This window comes from Anser cygnoides, chromosome 9 (genome assembly GCF_040182565.1).
Source record: "Anser cygnoides isolate HZ-2024a breed goose chromosome 9, Taihu_goose_T2T_genome, whole genome shotgun sequence".
Lineage (NCBI taxonomy): Eukaryota > Metazoa > Chordata > Aves > Anseriformes > Anatidae > Anser > Anser cygnoides.
Genome location: NC_089881.1, coordinates 13,904,974 through 13,927,584, shown reverse-complemented (window position 1 = coordinate 13,927,584; position 22,611 = coordinate 13,904,974). Strand labels below are relative to the sequence as shown.

At 46.3% G+C, this 22,611-nt stretch overlaps 1 long non-coding RNA gene across 1 annotated transcript; it reads right to left on the bottom strand.

Annotated features, from left to right (window-relative positions):
* Nucleotides 1-17,291: 17,291 nt before the first annotated feature.
* On the bottom strand, nucleotides 17,292-20,166 carry LOC136791471 (uncharacterized). The gene is made up of 3 exons (XR_010833638.1): nucleotides 19,817-20,166; nucleotides 17,629-17,834; nucleotides 17,292-17,540 (listed from the first exon to the last, which is right to left on the bottom strand). It is a non-coding gene; the product is annotated as an uncharacterized lncRNA (long non-coding RNA).
* Between the last annotated feature and the right edge of the window lie 2,445 nt (nucleotides 20,167-22,611).

Genomic DNA, 22,611 nt, shown 5'->3' with positions numbered 1-22,611 from the left:
ACCACAGGAGGTGATAAGGTGCCTTCCTCGTCTTCACCCCAGTCTACACCATCCCCGGGTCTTGCAAACCGCTGATGGCTGTTTCCACCAGCAGCTTTCCTCTTTGCCTTTGATCACAGCTGCCCTTGTGATAGCTTCAAGGAGGAGGTTTAATTTAGGAGAATAAAAATCGTTTGCTGCCTGACCAAATCCGAACAGCCCTGAGGGAGGCAGGAAGGGAGGCGAGCAGGTCTACGCTGAGTGAGCCCCTGCTACGTACATGGCCTAGCTCGGCTTCACCTTGGCCACGGTTTGATGAAGTGGAAAGTAAAGGACGGGGCTCATCCTCAGCTCCAGCAGGCATGGTGAAACACAGAGGGAGCAGACGGCTCTCTCATTGAAACCTTTGGTCCAACAATATCTCAGAATTTAAACCAACGAGGCTCTTTAATTCAAGTGTGTTTTCCTTAATTACTAGCAGCTTACAAAGAGCCTCATCCCGCACATGGCAAGAGCCATAGCTACATTTTAATTTCTCCATAAGACAAGAACACCGTTTAACTGCTCGCCATGTGGTTTTGCTCTCATTTCATCCCATTACGATTTCAGAACATGGCAGCGCCGTTTTAGCACGTGGGATGGCTACAAACAGATGTTTTGTCGGCCTGCCCACGGCCAGCTGATTTCATCTGTTTTGTCTAGGACTGCAGCAACAGTAATAAATGACTCACCCTGAGCACGGGGTTTTTATGCTTTCTGTGTGCAGAACTCCAGGGAGGATGGAGCTCTCCATACCTGACACCTGCCAGGGGCGGACCAGGACTTCCTGCACCACTATTGCACGGCACCCTTTTGCACTCAGTGAACCTGCATCTTTGAAGATGCGGAGATGGCTTTAGTCTCTTTGTAACTGTTATCCTAATCAGCCAGCTCTGACTGGGAAGACAAAAGCACCCATGGAGCATCAGATCTGACTTGTTATCTCAAACAGCCATAGCATGTAATCCCTTTCACAATCAGTAGGGCTTAGCCTGTGCTGGTTCTGAACGGAAGCTGCTGCGGACACCCACGGTTTGGGTGGATAGAAGCCGTTTTTAGGGGAAAAAGACAAAAGCATCACAAGCCAGAGTTTTGATTGTGGCCAGATGATACCAATTTGTTCCTGTGACAATGCCAGCCCAGCCCAGGTGCTCAGGTGTCCCTTGGTATATGAGCACCCTCTGCTGCCAGCTTCCCTTTCCTCAGGGAAGGAGAAAGGCTGCTGGGGAGTCCACCCAAACCACCAGCTGGTGCTGCCCAGGTGAGTGGTGATGGGGTGACAGCAGTATGGTGCGGGGCTCTGCAACAGCAGGAGCTGGGACAGCCCCCATCTTTGTCTCAAGGAAAGACAGCAAATGTTTCTGACCTCTGAAGAAGTGCTTTGCTGCAGCCTCAGCAAGATTGCCCTTTGAACTGTGCTAACCCAGATCTCCTGTACGTGTGCGTTGGTTTTAGACCTTGTTACTTGCTTTGCCACCTCTCCCTGTGTTCTGGGGCCTGGTAGAAGACACTCAGCTCCAGTCTTGTTTCCTATTTCAGCAGATTTCATTACCTCCTGAGTTGCAAGAAACTCTGAAACAACCCCACTGGGTCTCTAGGGAGATATTAAAGAGGGAGGGGGGGAAAGAAGCACCTCATCCCCAGCTATGCAGCCCCAAATCTTGAACACTTTGGGATAACACAAGTTTTTCATGGGTGTTGGAAGCCAATTGTTCACCATAACCTTGACTTTCAAGCTGAATCTACCTGTGCCTGGTCTGGACAACCAGTCCCCAGCTGCCCATATGATGTGATTTCATAGCTGTGCTGGAAGCCCTTGCTGCCAGCCTTGAGATGCCACGTGCTGGCTTCCAGCTCGCTGAGATGGGTGTTACCTGGCCTCCCCTCTTTTAGCGTGGTGAACTTCTCAGTTTGCCTTTTACCTCCAATGTGTTTGTTTCCTTGTCTAAACATTCACTCCCTGCAGCCTTTCCCCACATACAGTATCCTCATTGTAGAGGAGACTAATTAAAGCTTCCAGACCCTTCTTGTGGGTCTGGAAGATCTCTAGTTCTGCTCCCAGCATCATTATACCACAGCCTCACTTCTTGCCCTCATTTGCCTGCATGGCCAAAAATCTCTGTGTTAATTACTGATAGCCTTGCTTGCAAGCCCAGCAGTGCCCACTGCTCCACCTCTCCACCTGGCCATGGGCTGTGCAGCTCTGCAGGGCTCCCTCCCCACCAGCTGGCAGTGGCAGTGCTGATTTCTCTCATCCTACCAGCAAGCTGGTTTTCCTCATTATTCTGAGTTCTCTTTCCCCTGGCTGTGCAGCCCAGAGCTGCTCAGACACTGTTGGTGTTGCAAACATCCCCTGTGCTCTGGAGCCGCCTGCGGTTCTGCTGTGTGCGGGCTTTCCTTGCACCTGCATTACTCTGATGTTCCCCTGCTCCTGTTACTTTGCCAAAAGCTTTCCTTGCCTCAGAAAGTGATTCCCTCTTATCCCACGAGTACCGGGATGTTGGTGACCATGTCCAGGTCTGTGCTGGGGGCATGGGGCTCAGGGGTGGGTCAGGCAGGTGAGCTGAGCTTGTCTTCTCCCAGATGCTGTACCAGGGTCCAAACCAATGTCTCTAAACTTTAGAAAAACCTTTTTGCATATTAAACCTCTTGTTCCTTTATCAGCCTGGAGTTTACCCTGAACCCCAGATCTACGTGTTTCCACACTTTTACAGCCCTGTAAGCCTACAGTTGCATGATGCTCAGAAAAATTCATTGCAGAAGTCAGCACATAAATTATTCAGCTCAAAGACCTCAGCTCCTTCTCATTCAAAAAATGCGTGCTGACAAACAACAGTGTACGAACAGCAGAGTCCTGGGGGGTAGCTGGTTGCAGAGGGGCCTCTGAGGCAGGAGAGGGGTGATTCTTGCTGGAGGTGACTCTGGGGGGGAGGGAGAGGGAACAAAGCTCTCTACGTAGGCTAAAACTTTGTACTTTTTGCATAGTTTTCGGCTCTGTTATTCATATAGTCACTGACTTCTGCTCCTTCATTTGGTGTCTTAGTAGTACAAAAACTGGTTATGTTGAGTGCTGCTTTGCCTAAAGAATAATCCCAACTAATGATGGAACAGTGACAAAACCCTTTTTTGTTTGTTTGTTTTTTAAAGCATTATTTTATCATCTCCTTATGTCTGTTAGTCCAGAAATCTGTTATCACCTGGAGAATCCAGTGGTGGTGCCCCCATGCCACATGGCTGCTTGTCCCTGTGCATGTTATTTCTGTGCTCTGGGTTCTCATTCTCTTCAATGTCTGCATGAGGTAGGAGAGGAGGGGTGGAAATGAATAATGAGGAAGGAAACTTGCTCCATTTGCATTCAGAGTTTTGAACATATGAAACATTTAGACTATATGAAAACCCTTTTTGATGAAACTCAGAATGTATGAGCACTCATTCTCAGCACAGAAACAGTATTAATAGACAATTGCAAAATTTTCTTTCCACAGGAAAGGGCCTTGCAGCCTGAGGCAACATTTCCACAGTTTTCCAATGGCTCTGGTCACTTATAATGGGTTTTCTCTATTTTATGTAGCTGTGGTCTGGCACATTGTATGACAGGGAAAATTTTCAAGTTATGGTTTGCTGACGTGGGCTTACTTAATAAGTCCTGTGCAGACAGAATAATAACTGCCTGTCTTTTCTGCGTTGGAACAACTTCCTGCTCAAAACGGCAGACTTTGAATGTCCTTGGGTTCTCTAAATGCAGGATGATTCTGTACTCTCTGACATGTGAAAATATACATTGAGTCTTTTGACCCCTGGTCTCGGGACAAAGTGTCAAGTCCTCTGAATTTTATTTTTAGCTGACTTCTGCAGTGGTCAGGTAATACAGACCTCTCATTCCTTCTGTGCCTCAATTCGTGCCTGGGCCACTTACAGGCTTCCCACACATCTTGAAAATAAACACTGCAGAAACTGATTCTTGTGTCAAAGGTATGAAAAGCAAAGCTGCTGTTTTCTTCTTGTGCTGGTCTGGGAGGAGTCAGTGTGCCTGGAAGGATGGCTTTGCACGCTGCAGCCAGGTGGTGTGCTCTCTGATCTGATGCTGCTGATATGCCTGTGCTTGTAAAGTCTGGGTCAGGGACCTCTGGTTCCTAATGCTGACTTTTTATTTTACAACTTGATTAGCAGAACGAACTATACTCGGGGCTGTAGCAGAAAATAGCTGAATGCAGCCTGCTTGTGGCCAAGCCCATGAAGAGCAGGCATGGTTTGTGTAAGTTCACGATACACTGACACTTTCCTTCACGTGGGTTGTAAGCACCAGCTTCCGAATGTCTTGTTCCAATAAGGCAAAAAACTAGGCGGTAAAGCAGAAATAAGAGGCCCTTGGAGATCCATGGAAGGGAAATTTAGAATTCCCCTTGCCATCAGTGGGGCTGATGTCTGCACCCAAAACTGTCTTGAATGGTTTTCTCGGGTGATGATCCTCACCAAGGGTCTCTGTCTTTGCCAGCAGGTTGGGATGTGCACTGGAGGTAGCATGCACATCAATTTGTAGTACAAAGAGAAAACTACGCACTGAAAACATAAAAATTCAAGAGAAAATATCCTCAAGCGTGTCCAGTTTCACCTGGTGTCAGAAAGGCTGTTTGTAAATCAACACCAGGTCTTCATGTCTAGAAGAAGAGCAAGTTAATTATTCCCTGCCTGACACAGAACTGGTTTTGTGTGATTTGCGGATTCTGATCCTTGTCTCCTTAATCTCTCTTTTTTCTTTCACCACCCACACAAAACTTCTTTCTACTTAATTCTAACTCCTGCCTGACGGTACGAGTTATTACCTCCATTCATGGTGCCAGGCTCCAAATACTCTGCTGGCAGCCTCCTGCCCCAGCCTGTGGGAGCAGCCCCGTGGTGCTGGGCACCCCTTGGGGAGCAGCACATAGCCTGAACGCTGTCCCCTGTGGGATTTGCAACATCTGTACAGCCTGTGAGACCTGCAGCCCACAAGGTCTGTCCGTCCATCGGCACAGCAGGATGCCTGGGGTGCTGCAGAGCTCTGCAGGCAGCACAGCACCATTTCCTTAGTCAAAGTCTGCAAAAATAAAGTTAATTGAATAGCAGCCCGAGAGAAAACCTTATTTTGTAGATTCTGTTCAAACCTAATCCTGGATCCTAATCCAACTTTCCAGTAAAGATTTATTTTTGTGAAACTTTGAAAACAGCACAGTTCACTGCTCCTCTGCATCACTACCTGGCGGAGTGTGTTGGTATCTGCCCAAATGTGCACGGTATGGCAGCAAACAAATTTCAATATGAATAACACTCACAGTGTTGTATGTAAATTTTTGCTGACTTTATTTTTTTAACCCAAAATCCCATACTATAAGCCATGGCTTGGGCAGACCAGATAAACCAGAAAAGAAAGCCCATATTGTGGATTACATGAAGACATTTTCCATGAGAAAAGCCGTGCCAGAGGAATGCTTCTAAAAGCAGGTCCTTCTGCAGCCTTTCCGTGCTCAGGACAGCAGAGTCCAGCATGCTTTTTCCCCCAGCCACAGCAATTCAGAAAATGCACCTCATCTTCAAAGCAAAGGCTTAAGGAGATACAGGGTGGTCAGACCTAACTCAAGAGCATGATGCTGGTGGTCCTGTACCAGAGCTGTGCTGGAACAGCTGGTCCTCTGCCTGGCTTCCAGGGCAGAGAGCTGGCATTTCTGGGCCTGGACACTGCTCACAGTTGCTCTTTAAGGAAGCTCCTCTGAGCTGAGGTGGAAAGATGAGCAACAAATTACATTGCTATAGAAATCCAGGTATATAATCCGTACTAGTACCGTTTGTCACACAGAGCCATGTTTGGATGTGGGAATCATGTTTTGGCATGAAAAAGACCAGGTTAGACTGGGCTGTGCAGTGAAGCCGTGTCTTGAAGGGCTGACCCAAATCTGTCTGGCAGGCTGCGCAAGTTGCAGCGTCCTATCTTGGTCTCCAGCTGGCTTCCAGAGAACACTTGGTGGTCTTCAGAAGCACTGCTCTTCAGAGGTGATGAACTCCTTCAGCTCCCTGTGCTTTAACAGCTGTGTGGTTTCTTGTTTTCCTTTTTCTTTGCCATGTCTGGGAAAGTGGGCCTCATGTTTCAAATATTACCGCGTGAAGAAGTGGGCTTTCAAAGGTGCTACTTTAACACTTTTTCCACTGTGAACTGGTGTGGTCCTGTTCTGTCTTTTAAAATATTCAGCTGGTAGAAAAGCTACTGCATGTGTTTCTGAGGTCCTCATTTTCAGTTTATTTCTAGTAGGAAGCTTTTAGAAAATCGGATCCCAGCTGTGTTTCTACCTCTTACCTTCTCATGCCTACTACAGACCAGAGCCGAGTCGCGCTGATTTTTGCTAAGCTGTTTCTTCAGACAAATAAATGAGAAGTGGGGCTAGGCCTTGAAGCTATTAAAAATAAGTTTTCATATGTAAATTCACCTAAACTACTTCCCTCCCTACAAAAATTTCTGGAGGAGAAATAGGTCAGTTGATGAAAAAAAATCACCCATTTGAGTATTGCTGTGGTGCTGCAGAGATGGGCACTCAGGGCCCTGTGGGTGCACACCAAATGGCCTTAGTTTAGACAAATCCTCTTTCTGCCCTCTGTTGGACTGCACTTTTTAGGTTTAGTGCTGTATTTGTGAATTGCAAATGCACATCCATGAGTAACCACGCTTCTGTGTAAGGTTAACCAACCACGGTAAAAGGCTTTTTAGGTAGCAGCTTGACACAGAACACTACACTGCTAGCAGGCAGCAGCAGGTTTACGTGAGCTCTGCAGACTCATGGAGACAAGAAGATGGCTACAAAGGGGATAGATACAGCTTGGGGATGGGGAGTGGACTGTTTACATGACTGTATATAGATAAATAGTGATGGGGAGCAGCTGGCAAATATTCACAGCAAGCCATGAGGAAAGGACTGCGTGGACAAAGATGCTGACACGTTTGGTCTCTGAAGGAAGTGCAGAGATCTCTGCACGGTTCCCACGCCTGTTCCAGACGAAGGGTTGTTAATTTTCTGGCTATGCAATTAGCCTGGCTGTGAAAGCTCAGTGACAGATATTTTACTACGTCCCTTGGGAACCTGGTTCATTAGTTTATAATTTTAATTAAAACTGCACTTCTTAATTTCTTTGAACTGTACTGACTTCACTGGAGTTGTGCCATTATCTAGCAGAGCAGGAGGACACACCTGATGCTGGCTGTAACCACTGCTCTGCATGATCCCTAAGGACAACCAGAGGGCTCGGGTACTTTTAGCACTTACAGGCACTTGTTACTGGGAGCATTTCCCTGATATGTGGCTGATCCCATCTCCTGCACCCAGCCATGACTCCTTTGGGTCTCATTGCTGCTCCCAACCCTGATGAACAAGCCATTCGCCTCCTCAGTGCTGCAAGGCTCTGGAAACGTCTTCAGTGGTGGATCAGGAGTAGAGGTTAAAGGGGCAGAATGACAGGGTAGGTTTGTGCGATCCCCACAATGCGTTGCTGGTTGTGGAAATTAGAGTGAAAAACAAGCGTAGAGATGAAGAACCCCCCCACACACCGTAACTGGTGTTGCCTGGCTGGTATCCAACCACATCAGTCAAAAAATTGCTGGAGATTACCGGGGTGAGATGTATTATGCGCTCTGCAGAGGCTGAACAATGAAGTTAACCTACAAGTGAGGAAAGAGCCCGTGCCAAGAGATTTTATCTTCTGTGAATGAGCTGGATACTGAAGGGCTCCTGACTTTTATGAAAGGCAGGAAACTCAAGCTACTACTTTATGAGCCAAGAGCTTTGACCACCGTGAAGCAAGATCTGTGTCATTAGCTCGACTAGATGCCCCTAGATGCGTCAGGACACCAGTGGTGGCTAACGCTGCCAGAAATGCTCCCGACTCCCTCAGCAGCCACCGCTCCCAGCGCACCCACTGCCCTGATGGGTGACGGGGTGTGGGCTGCTGATGCTCACCAGGCATCCCCCAGCCAGCCCCTGCTGCTCAGCCTCACCATGCTGCTGTCGGTGTCTGAAATAAGAGTTTTCTCTCTTGAATGTGTGTTTTGGTCTATTTTAGAGGGCAGTAAGGTCTCCTCTGTCTTAATTTTGTAACCTAAACTACCCAGACGTTTGCTACTTTGTGCCTCTTGGAGTTGATGCAGCTCTCCTGCAGGTAGGTGGCAAGGGCTGCCTTCGCTTCTTGCTCCAGCCCCATGCGGAAATATGAAACTCAGTGGCAGACCCTTAATGACCAGTGCTGTTAATTCCTTTTCAGGCTCACCCTTCCTCTATCACCACTGTTATTCATTGCCTCCCTCGTAGCTGGTAGCTGGTTCCTTCCTACTTTGTAACACGTCTTTTAGCTCAAGTGTCGTCAGTTTGCTAATCACCCTTTGATGTCACCTCAGCTGTTTCACTGAAATCCGAAGAGATGAGCTCTAAGGGGCTTCCTTTGACTTTCAAAGGAAGAAAGAACAAAGTCTGACAATGTTTCGCTTTGCAAAGTCCATATTTAATGTTGTTGTATTTTGCATTATCTCTTACTCTTTCAAAATTTGTTTTTAAGACCTATCTTTCTTCTGCAGTTAGACTACTGGACCTCAAGCTTACATCATCACTTCTCCCCTTCTTAAGTATAGATATTATTTTGCTTTTCCCTAGTCATATAGTAATGTCCCAGACCTGAGAAACATACTTAAATTCAGCTATTTCTGCAGATTCATGTGACAGTCCACTCCAATTGAGTATGTGAAACTGCTTTTCACTCATCTCTAAGCTGGAAAAAAAAATCCTACTAAAGTATTTATTTATCTTATCTATTTTGCCTTCTAATCATATTCACCATTATTGTTTTCCTATTAAAAAACAAGGCAAAGAGTTAACTCATCTTGGGCCATCCTGAGGTAACTATTTACCCTATTTTTTCTGTTAGAAAACCTTCCTTTTGCTCTTTCTCATATAGCTGACTGAACTTTTCTGTTTAATATCCACTGCCAGGTGTCGATTGGTCTGAGGACTGCCAAAGGTGACAACCAAATGTTTTTTGACCTGTCATGTATTGGTACCTTTGCTTTTATTCCTTTTTCCCCATTCCATTTGTAGTCTCTGCATGCTCCAGCTACTCTTCTGGTGAAATGGGGACCCGGGCTTGCAGTGCTGCCACACCTTATCCCTTCTGCATGAGATACAAGACTCAGAATTCAGAATCAGACCTACGTTTCTTTCAGGTTTAGTCTAAATTAAAGAAATATATGATCTATTTATTTTTTTCCTCAAGTTTCAGCACTACTGAAGCAACTGTCACCACATGTTGCTCTCGAGGGTTACGTGCATCTTCTGGCACTGCCACCTCCTGTCTCTGCACTTTGCATTCCCTTCCCGCTGCCTTCATGTCTGCCCTCATCTTTGTCTCTGCTTCCCAGGCAGATAAACCCCTGTGCTCCTGCTCGCTGCCCTTGGCTGGTGACTGCTTAACTCCTTCGCTCTCCTGCATCTGCCAGTGCTGCCCTTTCATTTAGTGCTCAGCAGTTCATGGTCCATCAGCTGAGAGTGAAGCTTAAGTAGGAAAAGGCTTATTCACGCGGATCAGGTGATGGGGCACTCCTGCAAAGCCTGGGCCAGGGAACAAAGCATTTTTGGCACTTGCCAAGTTGCCTCTAAGGATGCAGAAACCACTTCCTGTGCAACCCCTCCCCTTAACAGAGGGGATCCAAGCCTCCCCACATGGCTATGGGGTGCATGTGGGTGCATAGCACAACGCAACGTTTGTGGCTACCGTGTCCTTGGAGGAATGGGCAGACAGAACCATGCTTGGTTTCCGCTTCCTATCTATTTATTAGCCTTAGCTAAAAATTAATGGTATGTAACTGCCACCATAACTGCAGACTTGGGCTGCTGAAGTCTTCCCCTTGTTGCAGTTTGCAGATATTCGCATTCTAGTTAATTATATAATTGAGATGTTTCCAGTGATTTAAAAGACTTCTGACTAAGCTGTTGGCATAATGGGGAAAACTGAAAGCCAGAGTCAGGGGGAATCAAGAATGCAACAGAAGTCTTTGAACCAGCTTTTGATTTACATATGAATAACGCTGGTCTGCAGAGGGAATTGTGTCCAGCCATCCCCAACAGAGGCACTGGGCAGGAGCTGATTCCTTGCTGGGAATGCTCCCCCAGTTCCTATTAGGCTTATTTTCACTCCTGTGCTTTCATGACCACGTATTTCTGCCTAGTTACGCAGGATCTCATCCAGATAAAAACATCCTTGATCCCAGGGACACTGAGCCACGGAGTCCAGTGTGACTGCGGTGCACAGGATAAGGCCGGCCAAGTAGTCCTGGAGGCCGGCGATCCATCACATGCTAATAGAGAACACGCAGCAGGGAGGACATGAACGTGCCGTGGTGGTGGTGGTGGGACCCCGCTGCAGGGACACTTGCTCTGCTGTGTGGGCAGCGGGCTGCTCCTCTGTGCTGGGCTGCAGGCACTGGCCTCGCGACCTGCGTCAGCTGCTTGCGTGGCCGCTGAGCAGGTCTGCCACTCCCAAGGGTGCCAGAGATGAAGGACTTTGTGGGTTTTTACTTTACTTAGAGGAGGCACTCAAGCACAGCGTATAGCCTCTAAACTGCTTAGGAGACTCTAAGCTTTACTTACTGCTCCTTCTGGGGTAACCAGCGTCATGTGCCTAGTCTGACTAATGCTTTTTAAAATGCAGTAGATTAAAGGTGAATGTGTTGTTTTGGATTTAGCAGTGAAGTGACAGCATTTCTCATCCCTGTTCGCACACAGCTAGTCAGGGAGGATAAGCACTTCCCCTTCCCGAAAGCTGCAAGTCATCCTTGAATGTAACGACTGCACTTCGCTGATCACATCCATGCCCTCTGCACGCACGTCTGCGCAGCACACCTGCGTGATCTTGCCCTAAAGTCGTGCTATGTGGTGGTACGTTAGCAAGTCCAAGCTATGAACTTTCATTTACAGGTGTTTTTATTTCAAACACCCTGGGTATGATTTTTCTGAACGTGACCTAGGAAGGCATAGTGGGTTGCTTCTTTGTTCGCAGAATTACCTCACCACAAGAAAGGGGGAACTAGTCATTTGTTTTGAGGGATGCACAAGAAAGAAAGGTCTCTCAGTCTGCGTGCCTCCCCATGCCCAGGCTGGTGATTCCTAAAGGGGGCTCTGTAGCCATACACTTCAGCTGCTGGGTGCAGTAATGCTAGCATGAGTATAGCGGGTTTAATCTGCACTATGATTTCCAAGTGGTCTGAGCAAGCCTTGTTCAGACCTTGAGGCCACCCCAGATCCCTTCAGCGCTGTGGGATGCTCAGTGTTATGTCTGAGATTCTCAGCATTGAAGGAGACAGCCAGCCCTCTCAGGCTGCACTGGGACCCTGCGTACCTGCTTGTCTTCTCTTTCCCTTCTGATCTCTGTTGCCTGCCTTTTGGTACTTCAAAACTCATTTTTCCACTTGCCCCTTCCCCCAGCGTTTTGGTACTGACAGCTTTTAACTGAACTAGTTTTTGTTTTGGAGTGTCTTGCTTTAGTTGCAGGGAGGAATGGGGCAATATTAACAGGCTTTGTTTTTAGTTATGAGCACTCTGCTCTGTGCCTGCAGCGTGCTGCAGGATATCTCACCCTTGTCTTGCTGGAGCTGGTTTGGACTAACCCCACATTCACAGCAATTTATATTTAATCTGCTGTCCAGATCTAGTGCTTCTGAGCCACCTCAGTCCATGTGCCTACTTTTCCATCCTATTTTGGGCTCCTGGGTGTGCTTTGACGCTTCTTCTGTGTAGCTCAGCCTTCCAAGCTTCAGCTTACGTGAAATCCCCAAGACAGCCAGCTTATGTCACCATCATCCATCAGGGACAGCCACACAGAAATCTTCAGCTCAGTAGATCTGCTCTTGCTCCCATTCCTCAGGGAAGAAGAAATAAAAGCTTAGTGAGAAGGCAGGCACACCGCAGAGCTGCGTGTGCAACATCATGACATTTGAAAGGAAGGAAAATAATGTAAAACACAGATTTGTTGCAATCCCCATTCTTACATGTTATATAAAGTAATTGTTTGGTACTGCATTAGGACAAAAAAATAAGTACCTTGTACGGAAGTGGTTGTTATTCTCTTAGAAACACAAAACTACTTTATTGAGGAGATGGTGTCAAAGTGTCCTGTAGAGCTTGCCTGAGTGGGCCCAAGGTGCCGCATACAGACAACGTGTGCCACCTGCCTCTTTCTTCGGTGGAGGCTGGCCTCATCCCACACCCCTTCTGTCTCCTTGTGGCTGGGCTGAAGGAGGCTCTAGGTGAGAGACCATGAAGAATTTCCGTGGGTGTCTCATAAAGGGCTGCTCTGCAGTGGTTTTGTTCTGCAGAAAGCCCAGCAACTTTTCTACCCAGCTAACCCCCACCTCGACCTTGCGGCCAGCTCAGGGCACTGTGCCCAGACCACAGTCACTTGTTCCTGCAGAGCCCCACGTGCAGCTCTGCTGATGGTCAGGGTGACTTGGGTCGGGCGGCCTTGCCTCGGCCTTGCCTTGGCCTTGACTCGGGTGGCCTTGCCTCAGGCAGCCTGTCCCGGCAGCACACAGGGCCAGGACTGTGGCACGAGCAGGGGGCAAGAAGCCCAGGGCTCAGCTGGCTCGGGGGCAGGCACCAGGGAGCACAGAAGGAGGGCAGCAGAGCAAGGCACCGTAGCAGAGCCCCGGTCATCACAAGAGCAGGCTGCCAGCTGCTACTGCATCAGAGGTGACAGTGTGTGACACCACGTGCTGTATTAATCAGGTAGGTATAATCTGCTGCTCGATCACTTTTGGCCCTCACCAGATCTACATGCTATGTGTTTCCTAAACAGCCTCCTGCCATGCTGTTAAGTGATGTGAGAATTGTATGCTTGAGGAGCTGGATGCAGGGCTGCTCTGTGGAACGGCTGCTGTTCTGTGTTGCAAATTAATGAGATTGCACTGGGTTTGTAATCAGCAACAATTAACTCACCACAGAGGTTGCAAGAGAAATCTTCAGCCCACATCACAGGCGCTTCTGATCCCTTTCGCACAGCAGAGAGCCATAGCTGCCATGCCTTGCACAGACGCACTCACTGTGTTTTCTGTACAGAAGCAGGGCTGCTGGTGTCAGCAGGGCTCTATCCGAAATCATGAGCTGGGAGCCAGGAAGGGAAGAGCCCAGAGTTAACAGGGGCCTGCAGGAACCCTCCCTGCCAGCCCTGTGTGCAGCCGAGGGCCGTTCCTGGTACCGGGGGTGCAGGTAAACCTGAACTCTGCAGATCCCACTGGGAACCCGGGGAGGATCCCAGCTTGCTCCCCAGCCTGGCACTTCTCTCACTTTTCCTTGTGATGGGAGAAAGAGCGTTTAGAATACTCCCTGGGCCTGAGCCTCTATTCAGGACCTTTTTGTCCAAAAATTGCTACATCTGCATCAAGTTTTCTTCTTTAAAAGTTCTGATGCCCCTTCTCCCCCTCTGATCGTGCCCCTCCTGGGCTGTGCTGCTGCAGTGAACCCCTCACTAGCTCCGTGTTGAATCAAGGATGCTTTCACCCCCCACGAGGAAGGAGCTCCAGGCCTGCTGTGATGGCATCGTGCCACCCTGCAGCAGGGCTCAGCACAGCCCCTGTGATGGAGGCAGGGACCCAGCTGGTCAGCCAGCTGCTTGTGCAGATAATTGTAATATCAGTGAGATGTAATTAGATCATGTTTATTTCATCATCGGTTATGCCAGGCTCTTATGGAGATATCTTTATTGCCTTAAATTTAAATTAATTAATTAAATCGCTGATTTAGTCAAGCATCACATACAGAAGTGGAGAAAGATTAACATCTAAAACCTATGTAAGGATTACAGGGCTTGCCTGTTTAGTATGCTTCATTCCTCTCTAAAGACTTCATCTTGCTAGGTCAAGAATGAAACGTGAAGTGCATCAGCCACAAGTGGGCTGGATGTAGGATCCACACCACAGTCCGTACTCACTTCACCCATCGCTGGGATCTGCTCTATTTTTGCACGTGTCCTGGATATAAGCTGGCTCAGCTGGTGGGTAACTGAGGATGGCTGTGATGTGCCTGAGAAGGGCAGCCAGGAGGCAGTGCTCTTTGGGGCATTGCCTGATTTCAGGGGCGCTTGCACACATGGAACTCAGGGTGGCTCCAACATCTCTCTGCGTCCATGCTTTCTGGATGGTTTTTGGAAGTAAACTTATATGGCTCATCACTGCTTTTGAAGACCTTTTGTAACCTTCTCTCCCTGTGCTGTCTTCCTGCCTGCTCCCAAATCGGTGTAGATGTTCTGACAGCTCAGGGACTGGTGTTTTATTTCTGTCATGCTGTTTTTTCTCTTGCATTGTTAGATCAAGACGGTTGTCTCTTCTCTTTCAGTGAGCCTGCTATAATGCAAGAGCAGCAGTGACAGAAGGGTATTACTTCACCTACAGATATTTATTGGCAAAATTCTCACGTCCCCCAAAAGCAGAGGAACTCTAACTGTGCTATCCTCAGCATTTAATTACAGTATTTTGTGACACACTTAGGCTGGGTTAAGCAGGTACCGCTCCTTTGGCATCTGTGAGGTAGGTGCCTTGTTTGGGATCCAAGCTTGGCTGTTCACTTCTAAACATTATTAGACTTCAGATGAAATTGCTTCCAGCTGCTTTCACAAAGCCCAAGTATTGCCAGGGTCCCACATGATGTCCCTTTTCTGCCAGACTGTGGCCTCCTATAGAGAGTTCTTCGAAAACCAGTTTCAACAAAAACAAATTATTTTGGAATATAATTGCCTCTCACCCCCTTAAATTTCATTGTGCTCCAAAGAGTTTCCTGTAAATAGATTCTACTCTTTAGAAGAGCCTTGTTATTCTGCAGTGCTGATGGAAGCCAGCCCTCACCAGGCTCCACTCCATTAGTAATTCTTGGATAGGCAGTGCTCAAATAGCTCGTTATGTGATAAAACGTCACATTTCTTCTCCCTACCACCACTTGTGCTGATATTCAGCTCCTGCAGGAAACCATATGGCTTCCAGAAGTCTACCCACATACCTATACGTGCCTACGCAGCCCATGAGTCACATTTACTGTTTGGATGCCCCCTGAGTCATGCTGAAAATCTGTGAAATTTCCATGTCTATTTTCCATGCACTCTCTTAAGAACTTTAGACAATTATGCATAACCATTTGCATATGTATGGCTTTTCCTATTCGGTTCTAAGCTGCATGGATGTAAATGTGCTGGTGGTACTTATTTTGGGGAAAATTTTATCTAGATATTTGCAGAGTGTCGAGGGTAGCTGCTGTGTGGCCTTTGGTGGGGTGTGGGCATCCTTTGAGCACACCTGAATCTCTGTAGCATATCCTGGGGACTGACTAAACCCCAGGCCAGCAGGGCTCAAGGAAAAGGGGCACACATCCGTCTTCATGTAATCAACTCCTCGGCTGCATGGACTCCAGTCTCAGCTGGGCATCAGGCAGGGCTGTCTGTCCTCCACCAGTCTCACTATATCGTAATTCTGCTTTCTCAGCACAGTGTAGGCAATGTGTGAACTCTGACTGTTGCTTTTTGCAGAGAAAAAGAGGGAAAAGTGTGTTCTATCTTCCTCTGTAAAGGGCCAGCACAGAAGATGCATTACATCCCAAATTAGGAACAGCAGCCGCAAGTTATGCTGTAGCAGCTATAAGTGATGTAATGAGCCTTAGCAGAAACAGGTATTTTTGCAGCTGTACCCCAAATGCTAGCATTGTTAGGTGTCAAGCAGAAAAATCTCACAACCTACCTAAGGACAAGGAATGTGTAGATACACTGTTCTGCTTCGGAGCATGCCAGTTACCTGTTTGCCGTAAAAGCTCCATTGTCCCCCTGTAAGCATTCCCCAATCTAACAATAATCTTGTGGCCTAATGCAGTCAGAAAAAGCTGCAGAGGCTCTTTCTTCTTATCCCACATGTGAGAGCTTTAAATAAGTGGAAGAACCAACATGAGACTGTAGGGAATGTTGTGCCATAACTTAACATAGTAAAATTGCCAGAAATATCCATTAGAGCAAACAATCTAGCTGCCTCCCCCACTGTGAGAGAATATGTCACTTTACTCATCTGCCCCAAAACATTGCTCTGTGGCATCGGGGGCTTTCCTAGTGTCACTACAAGTGTGCTCGTCCTGGGAAGAAACCCATGGGCACACAAAAACATTGCTAATTTAGACCCTCTCAAACCCCCCACTCAGATTTGCACTGTTTCAAAATATTTGTTCTGTGGAACATATAAAACCCCACGAATATTTTAAAAGACTGTGCTAGTAAAGCTGAATAATCTGCTATATAGTATTCAATCAAACAATATTGATAACTGTTAGTGACTGAATGGGTTTAGGGTCTGATGGTTATTCTGACATGCGGAGTAAGTTTATTTCAGCCCATTTCCTAAAGGTGTAATTGGTGTAGGCAGTTCTGGTATTTCTTATCAGCAGTCTTTTCTGAGATAACACAGAGGAAATGTTTGCACCCCTCCAAGGCAATGTTCAGGTGCTTTGTTTGTAAGACGGCCTGAAGAAAGCTTTCCTTTGTTTGCCTGCACAGCATCTGTCCTGGGAGTTCACTGAGTTCAGGACTGGCAATACAGAACCCTTCAAAAACGTTAAAGGCATTTTTATTGACAATAAAAATAATTTTGGGTGTTATTTCAGTGAGCTGCAAGGTATACTACATACGAGTAGGAGAGCAGAGAGCAGCATTAACAGATCACGCATGCATGGCATCACAGAAGAGCTTCAAGAGAAAGCTCCCCTGGAAGCTGCTTTGCTGCAGAGGGTGCAGGGGTGTTGGTGTGCTGAGCCCTGCTGGAGCACTGCCAGGGGAACCATCCTGTCTGCAAGTGGGACTTTGCTATGTAACTAACACACGGCTTCTTGAAGTAGTAAAATGGTACCTAATAGGAACTTAGTACGAGCTGGGTATCTCAGATCCCTGCTGGCTTGTGCTGCTTCAGCGACAAACTGACAGTGACCCTTACTTTGCAGTTCCCACACTCCACCTCCTCTTTCCTTCTAGCTGAGCAGTTTTCCTCAAATGGCCCGTGGATCTCTGTAGGCTAGCCTACTTTTAAGGATGTTGGAAAAGTGAACCAAGAAATTAAGCCTATCATTTAATGGATCTAAAAATCTACTCCCCAGGTCTGCATGGACTTTGAAAAGCTTCCTGGGGTCTGTGCAGTGAAAACCTATGTTCTGCTTTCAATACATAGCATTGCTGCGAGTGTTGAGGTCCAAGGATGGTGCTTTTATTCTGACTGTGGTCCTCATAGAGTGATTCTCTGGGCTTCAACAGTGGCACTTTTGTGAGGGGTTGGGCTTGGGCTGCCAGGAGCTGGCACTCTGCTTTCCATTGTGGGCACCAGCAGTAAAATGGAGTTGGTTCATGAGCAGGCTGTTAAAATCTGCAGGGTATTTGGAGGAGTATTACATATTTTCCACATTTTCAAGTCCTCTCCATCCATCCAGAGAGTGTGCAGAAATAACTCACTGCAAAAATATAAAAAGCAGTAAGCGTTTGTATTGTGGGGAAATGCTAATTTAAACTCATTGGGTCTAGTCCAGATAGCTTACTTACCAACACTTAACACATGGGTAGAGAAATTTCTGCGGGATCATGAATCAATAAAGGCTGAAAGTTAGAAGGCTCTCCTTTGACCCCCTCACTGGCATGACCGTGTCCAGCAGGGCATTGCATTCTGGTGTGGAGAGCACGGTGCTGCTTGTGCTGGGGCCACATGGAGCAGGATAGCAGCAGAGCTGGGCGCTTCCTACGTGCAGAAGCTGCAGAAATGAAGTGCACATAAGGAATCAAGCAAGTGAGATCCAAGGGGGCTGCTTTGTTCTCATGCAACTTCCCTTTGATGCTTGCAGTTCCGCGGGCCTACATGAGAAACAGACACACTGGGTATCTGGCACCTAATTGCAGCCATATAGAAATTAGCATATCTCATTCGCTAATTCTTTGAAGGTATGAGCTGTTTCTGACATAAATAGGAGCATGAGGCTCACCGTACAGGTACTAACTACAAAATCATCATTTTAGTTGCATTAAGCCAGAATGGAAAAAAATGAAATCTGCACTGGCCAAACGATGCATCAAATTCACTGCAACTACACCAAAGGTGTACTCTGAGTGAATAGCTTTAACAAACAGTAATTAACACAGCAAGCATGTTTCATCATATAATATTGTTAAAGAGATTAGAAACAAAGTTAGTTAATCTCATCTGAATTGTAACGTATGCCATAAGTAATGATAAAGTTTTCTTTCTTTGGACTAATTGTTTTGATTTAAATGGCAGTGCCTTGGGAGTCTAAATTTACTGTTAGCAATGAAACTGGATGCTTACTCCAGCATGTGATAGAATTATAATCAAATGAGATTTTAATTAATAATTGAGTAAGTCCTTAGTGAGTTTATGAAATATGAGGCATGCTCTACATTTGCATTATGCCCCGAGATCTGTGAGAATACTGAGCTATTTCTGATTAGGAAAGTAAATAGAAGTTCTTTCATCCAGACCAGTGGTGGACTGAGCTCTTCTCTCAAGCCACTGTGTCTACCCTTGGTGCACAGAACTGGCAGTTCACAGCAATCCTTGATCAAAACCAGAAATTCAGTGCAGCTTTGAGAGAAATGCCATTCTCCCTCACAAGCTGAATTTTGTCCCTTCCTTGATATGATAAAGTATAACGCAGTCAACAACAAAATCCTGGCAGAGTTAGGATTTTGTTCATCTCACAGTAGGAGGGCGTACTGAGTGTTTTACTCTGCCAAAGGTGTCCTCAGAGATCAGAACAGTCCTCAGCGCTCCTGGCTTCCAGCAGCTGGTTATCTGAGACTTACCCGAGTACCTTACAACTGTGTCTGGGCCACCTGCCAGAGGACCCCAGAAACGCCAAGAATGAAAGCACAAGAATAATTATGTGTGTGAGAGAATTTACTACAATAACACAAACCCCAAATCTACACCGTTGTAGCCTGCTTCCTCTTAGTATATAGAGTTCAATGCACACGCAGCCTGGATCTGGCTGTGAAACTTGCTTTTCTATTTAAACACATGGTGCAGCCTTTGGTCTATTGGAGGTGAAAGGCACCGAGACTCTGGGAAAGGGAATTGAAAGGACACTGTTCACTTAGGAACAAATATTCTACCACATTCAGCCTACTGTGCTGTGTGGCTCCTTCAAGTCCCACCTCAAAACCGTCTCAGTGACTTGTCTGTGCTCTTCTAGTTAGAAAGCAGCTCCAGACCTCACTGCCCTTGTCCCAGGAAGCCTTCTGCTCTCTGGGGAAACCTAGGTCTTTCTCTTCAGTAGCCCTGCTGATCTGAGAGTGTCCTCCAAGGCACTCCACTGTGTTCATCATCCCAGGAGCTCTCCTCTGCCTCCTCCTAGTGTGAATTCACCTTTGTTGAACGCAGATGGTTGCTGCTGTATATTGTTCCAGGTGAGGTCTCGCTGGAGTTTTGTACGGGGTGATTAGAATAACTCTACCTGCTGAAAACCTCTCCCCTGAAACTTGCATCAATCATCTCCCCCCTTTTTGGCCACATCTCACTAAGGGCTCTCAAGTCATTTTGTGTTGAATATCCACATTTCTTGCCTCTCTCTTTGGTCTGGTGTGACTTTGATCTCTACACCGTTTAACTTCACAGCATTTCTTTGCTGTAACTCTTCACATCATCCTATGCTTCTTCTACACGTATGTCTCTTCACAGTTCAAAATATTTACTCATGAAAGAAAAGGCAAACTACTTTACCTTTAGGTCCTAGTCCACATAGTCTCCACATCCGAAATAAAGGAACTGTGCTGCTTTCTGCATTAAGCAAATACATGTATCAAACCCATGTGCCAGAAAATGACCTGCACATCACCGAGTCAATGTTTTCTTCTGTCATATTTTTAATTATCAGGGAAATGGGACAAGAACTGCAAGCGTACACCTGTCTTCCAATTTTTCTTGCCCTTATGAGTCAGTCTTGGTATCGGACAAACTAGTTACACAATGTGTTGCAATAGTGTGGATCTGGGAAGGAATGTGGCATGGCCTCTGATACCATTTTTTTTACCTTACAAAAAGAGCAGTCATGGTTAGTGGAAGTTTTTTTTTTTTTTCTGTCATAGAAATCTGAAAATAAGAAAAAAAAAGTTTCAAAAAATGCTGTATTTTGCGGACAAAAGGCCGACAAAAGGAATAGAAGCACTGGAATATGAGTAGTAAATAGTGTTACAGTACTTGTTATCTCTGCGTATGCATGCTTGATTTTGGCAGCCAGCTTCCCTGTAGCTTTTTGGAGCACATAGTTAGATCCTTGGCCCCATCTGGAGAAGTTAGTTTTCCATGAAAGCTGTTGGCAACAGCTTAGGTCAACGTGTTCAGAAGTAGTTCTGGGAGCCTGATTATAAGGCCCTTGGGAACTTTGCATCAGAAAAATTCCTATTGACCTCAGCTTGCAACAGTATTTGATCATGGAATTGGGGCAAGAAAAGTGATATGCATGCTGTAAAGCTTAAATGAGCTACCTGTCACAGAGGCTTTTCTGGAAGGATGAACTGGAATCTGCATGTGAATCAGTAACAGGTTCCTATGAATTCTGACAATTTCTTCAATATTTGCTAAGAGCAGAAACAATACCACTAGGATTCAAAGGGGGAACGAAAAAGTACACCGGGGCTCTAAGCAAAGTCCTGTCCTGAAAACAAAGCAGCTTTACAAGGACTTTCTGTACCTAAACACATATCAAAATAGAAAAGCTGCGTGGGCACTGCAGGAGGCACTGTTAACATGTGCTCAGCACCACTGAGCTTCACCTGGCATGAAGGGCAGGATGTATTAACTCTGGACAGTTTCTCCTGCCCCTGTAGAGCAGGTCCTCTTCATCAGCAGATCCCCTCAGCTGGACACAGTTTTACAGGTTTCCTCTCTGCATATCCAGACTTGCTCCAGCTCTGCAGTTGTTCACCTGGACACTGCAGGACTCACCCCTCAGCTTCAGTCACTGGCAGCCTCTCCCCCTACAGCATAAATTATTCATAAAACTCCAAACAAGACAAAACTTTTCTTGAACTCTCATGTTACATTCCTTTTAGCACTGTTCTTTTCCTTCACATAACTCCGGTACATACTCACCTTTATCCTCCCAAAGCCTCTACACAAACAAGTAGGAAGAGAGCCCATGAAAGGAAAGGTGTGCCTGATAATTCAATTACCTGCTCACCACCAGAGGTAGCCCTGAGGGCCAGCTGAGCGTGCTGGCTCCGGTAACTCTTTGTAGAAAACTTCTACAGCTTTGAGCAGCAGGGATTGAAGAGGGGCAGGAGATGGGAAGCTTGTGGTTTGGGTGTCATAAGCACAGCCTGTAACTAGCAGCAGGCAGAATACTACAGGAGTTACTGTTTGTGAAGGTCAGACTTACAGACACAGCACACAAATACCTACTTCTCCAATTACCTGGTGAGCTCAAAAAGTGGGTGTTAGCATAGGATGAGGGAATTTTTCATTTTAAGTAAATTGGGTGTCAGGCCAGGACAGAGAGAGGTTACTACAAGAGCTCCACGCCCTTGATGTGCTCCTGCAGTGTTGGCAAATACTCAGTGTTTGGTGAGAATGAGATTATTTTAATGCCTTGCAAGAACACTTTATTTGAAAAGTGATTCTTAGCTGTTAAAAGAAGGTACCTTCTGACAAGTATGACTGATTCTAGTAAAATAAATAAATAAATCATTATTATCAAACTTCCCTTGCAGTTTTTTTGACTCACCTAATCGTATGTGTCCCTGTAATCCCAAAATATAGCGTATTTGTTCCTTCAGGTGCGTGTGACAGACAACATGGTGGCAGCAGAGGTATGTAGATCTTATGCTTGTGTAAGAGGCATAAGGCTGCACACAGTCCTGTGCTGTCTGCTACAAATACTACATTGTTTGTGTTGAGGAAACAAAGGTGTCTTGATGTGATATGCTGTGATGTCATTTTGCTGTGCGCTACTGAATCGTGTGGTTTAAGGCATGCTGCTTTCTGTTCGCTGCGGGTGGTTGGGCTTGCACAGATGTGCGCCCCGATGCTAGGTCAGTGCAAGGAGTCCTCCAGAGACCAGAAATTAGCACAGGGTGAACAGAGCCATGGCTAATGACTCTGCTTCAAGGTGAGCTGTGCACTGTGCTGCAGAAATAAAGAAAAAGCACTGAAGTAAAAGTAATTTCTCTACTTTCTGGGAGAAGCTTGTACTTAACCACAGTCTGTGTCTGAATCCTACACTGAGGTCTAACAGCACTTTCTCGTGTTTTATCTTAATTTGCTATCCGTGCTCTTTGGGGTGGAGGGTTATTAAATGTTTATATGATATAAAAGTTAAATGTACTTTGACTAGATTTTGCTTTAATTGGCTAACACCCAATCATAGAAGAATTCCAGAATTAAATTTCTAAACACACCCAGTACATTTGATCAGGCAAAACCCAAAGTAACAGCTGCACTCTGCACAGGAAAACACTTCAGAAGAATATCTAATCTGTTCTCAGAGGGTTTACTTCTTAGGTCAGTTTTTCACACAA